Source organism: Microtus ochrogaster, chromosome 2 (genome assembly GCF_000317375.1).
Source record: "Microtus ochrogaster isolate Prairie Vole_2 chromosome 2, MicOch1.0, whole genome shotgun sequence".
Classification (NCBI taxonomy): domain Eukaryota; kingdom Metazoa; phylum Chordata; class Mammalia; order Rodentia; family Cricetidae; genus Microtus; species Microtus ochrogaster.
The window spans coordinates 66,085,302-66,089,180 of record NC_022010.1 but is presented as its reverse complement, the minus strand read 5'-3'; positions in this window follow the sequence as shown (position 1 = coordinate 66,089,180).

The following is a 3,879-nucleotide window of genomic DNA, read 5'->3' as shown; positions in this document are numbered from 1 at the left end:
TGAGCTCCCCCTAAATAAAGAACCCCTTTATTATACTCAGTTCTGAGCTACTGTGGGATTATTTTATTTGCGTTCACCTTCAAGGGACCTCGTGGTAAGGAAAGAAATAATTCCCAAAAAGTCGCCTTCTGATCTCTATATGTGCACCATGACATGTGTGCAACCATGAACAAGCATGCGTACACTCACACACATAGGCAAATAAGTAAACATAAAAATTTTAGTTCATAAATCTTTGAGGTGTATTAACCTTTTTTGTTTGTTGAGACGGGGTTTCTCTGTGTAACAGAGAACTCACTCTGTAGACCAGACTAGCCTGGAACTCACAGAGATCTGCCAGTTTCTGCATCCTGAGTGCTGAGATTAAAGGCATGTGCCACCATACTAGGCTTTAACTCTCTTATTATACAATAAGTCTCTTCTTTTTCAAAAGCTTTCTTTGCATCTTTGTCTCGCATATATGAAGAACTGTAGAAGTGCTCTAGACTTCCCTGTGCCCTTGTAAGAAGTTATAAAATTCTAATACTATTTGAATACCTGTGATGCACCAGCCACTACCCCAAGAAATAGATATAGCACCAGTGAACATAGCAAAGTTCCTATCCCCGCTCTGCTGGAAATTCTCATGGACTAAAGTATATAGTAGGATATTTGTGTCTTCTGGTGATTAGCGCTAAAACAAGAAAGGGGGCTGGGTGTGGTGGCGCACACCTTTAATCTCAGTACTCAGGAGCCAGAGGAAGACAATCTTTTTGAGTTTGAGGCCAGCCTGGTCTATACAGTGAATTCCAGGACTACCAGGACTATGTAGAGAGACCCTGTCTCAAAAAAAAAAATCACCCATTCACCCACCCCCAAAGAAAAAGAGGAGAAAGAGAGAAAAATGGTCACTCAGTCTTTTAGAATGCTTAGAGAAAAGCCCTCTGTTCAAACAACAGTAGACAGAAACTGGAAGAAAATTAAATTCTGAGAATCTGGGGTAAGAATGGCGTTGGGGACAATGAGGATAAATTATCCTAACAGGGCCTGTTTCACAGGCTGACAGCAGAGAGGCCGAGAATGGCTAGAGGGGCAGTGGGTGGTGGGGATGACACCTAAGGAGAGCTAACATCAGGTCATGGAGGCAGATGGGGAACCAAGAAACAGATCAGGTCACTGGAGCCTGGGAGGCTTGGTTAGGATTTAAGACTTATGGTATGGACTTATTTTTTCTTTCTTTCTTTACTTATTTAATTTTATTTTTTTTGGGGGGGGGACGGTTTTCGAGACAGGGTTTCTCTGTAGCTTTGGAGCCTGTCCTGGAACTAGCTCTTGTAGACCAGGCAGGCCTCAAACTCACAGATATCCGCTGCCTCTGCCTCCCAAGTGCTGGGATTAAAGGAGTGCGCCACCACCGCCCTGGTATGGATTTATTCTAAGTGGAGAGGGAGGCCATTGGGATCGTTAAGGAAGCTATGTCTGGAGCCTGTGAGTTCCAAACCCTTATTGACAGGATAACTTGAGGAGGCTGGAGTTGGCTATGTGCCTTCTCTCCTGCCAAGCTCTGATGAAATCTCAGATCAGTCTCTAACTAAGTTTCCTTTGAAGGCAGGTCTTGCTACGGAGAACAAAATTTGGGACTATTTCACAATACTTCCTTTATTCCACACCCTGAAGGGAACTTTGACAGTAACTGAGAAGCTGGTGAGCTCCATGCGCAGAGATGAAGGCTGACTCTCTGGAGCCTTAGACTGCCCACACTGACTATCCAGGTGTTAGCTAGTTGCCATTCAAATTAATTTCCTTTTTTCCAGCTACTGGCTCCTCTGGGGGGGGGGGGGTCCGGCTCCAAGTTTCTACTTCAGTGTGTAGTACTTTCATTTCCCAGCCACCCAGATCCCAGTTATCATACAGAAACTATATTAATTACAACACCGTTTGACCGATGGCTCAGGTGTATTTCTAGCTAGTTCCTACATCTTTTTGTTTGTTTGTTTGTTTGTTTTGTTTTTTGTTTTTCTAGACAGGGTTTCTCAGTAGCTATGGAGTCAGTCCTGGACTCACTCTATAGACCAGTCTGTCCTTGAACTCACAGAGATCCGCCTGCCTCTGTCTCCCCAGTGCTAGGATTAAAGGCGTGCGCCACCACCACCCAGCTAGCTCTTACATCCTAAATCAACCCATTTCTATTAGTCCATGTATTGCCACGTGGTCATGGCATTACCTCATTTTCTACATGTCTTGTTTCCTCAGCGGCTGGCTGGCATCTTCTTGACTCTGCCTACTCTCTCTATATATCTCTGTTTGGATTTCCTTTCTGGCTGTACTCTGCTAAGTCAATGCCCAAAACAGCTTTATTCATCAACCAATAAAAGCAGCGACACATACACAGAAGGACCTCCCACATCACAGTAAGTCCATTTTTTGTAAGGCAAGATCTTTCTGAGGTTACTCTCCTGCTTCAGTCTCCTGAGGGCTAGGACTGCAGGGCTGCACCGTCATGCCTGTTTTAAGCTGTGTTTTTTCGAATTAACCTCACTGTTCTACGTTTTTCGGGCAGTGGTTGTCTCACTTCCAGTGGGTCTAAGAACTGATTTTCAGTGTGTTTGACTGGTGAGCTGGTTGGTTGGTTTGGAGGAGTTTTACAGTGTAGCCTGCTACAGCCTGAAACTTCTTATGTAGCCCAGGCTGGCCTCAAGACTTTCAGCAGTCCTTCCGTTGCTGTCTCCTGAGTGCTGGGCTATAGGCATGTGCCACCACACTCAGCTGATTTCCCATTTCTTCATTGCTTTCACTTGTTTTATCTATAAAACCAGCCGGGCAGAGGTGGCACACACCTTCAATTCCAGCACTTAGGAGGCAGAGGCAGGCGGATCTCTTGAGTCAGAGACTGCCTGGTCTACAGAGCTAGTTCCAGGACAGCTAGGGTTGTTGCATAGAGAAACTCTGTCTCGAAAAACCAAAACCAAAACCAGAAACAACATGCATAACAAATTCCAACCATCTTTACATTGGCTAGAGCCAATAGACATATAGCCACTAAGAATTTTGAGTAGGGTTGTGATATTCCAAGGTAAAAGCTCTGAAAGGAGGTGAGAATGTATTCAGAGACAGCGGAGCAGACTAATGTCTCCTAATGAAGGTGAGAGTTGACGACTTCACCTAAAGTGACTGAAGGGGACAGACCATGAGATTAAAGACATTTCAAATGATAAAATCTACAGATTCACTAGCCAAAAAGATAGACATTTACAACACACATGAATGAGTAGAGATGCTACATGCCGTAATAAGAGAAAGCTAGAGTAGATTTTTAAAAAAAGGTTTGATGTTTTAAGTCTTTAATGGTTGTTTGAAATATAGTAGTCTGAGCCGGGTGGTGGTGGCGCACGCCTTTAATCCTAGCACTCGGGAGACAGAGGCAGGCAGATCTTGAGTTTGAGGCCAGCCTGGTCTACAAGAGCTAATTCCAGGACAGGCAAGAAAAACTACAGAGAAACCCTGTCTCGAAAAACCAAAAAGAAAAGAAAAGAAATATAGTAGCCTGATCAAGTAAATAGACAAATTTCCAGGTAAACAAAGGATTATGGCTTGGAGAATACTAGCCAAATGAAATGTACTGAACAAAATTCTAAAGAATTGTCATGCAGTTGGAGAGATGGCTCAGTAGCTAAGAGTGCCTGCTCTGAAACCGTAAGGAGCTGAGTTCAGATCCCAGCACACACACAGCAAGCTGGGCATGGTCTCACATGCATCTGTGACCCTAGCTCTTTGTGGAAGGAGACTCAGAAACAAGAGAATTATGGGATATCTTTGTTGCCAGCCTATGTGAACAACATTAACTTCAGGTTTATGACCTCCAGGCTCAAGGACAGGTAGACCCTGCATCAGCAAAGTGTG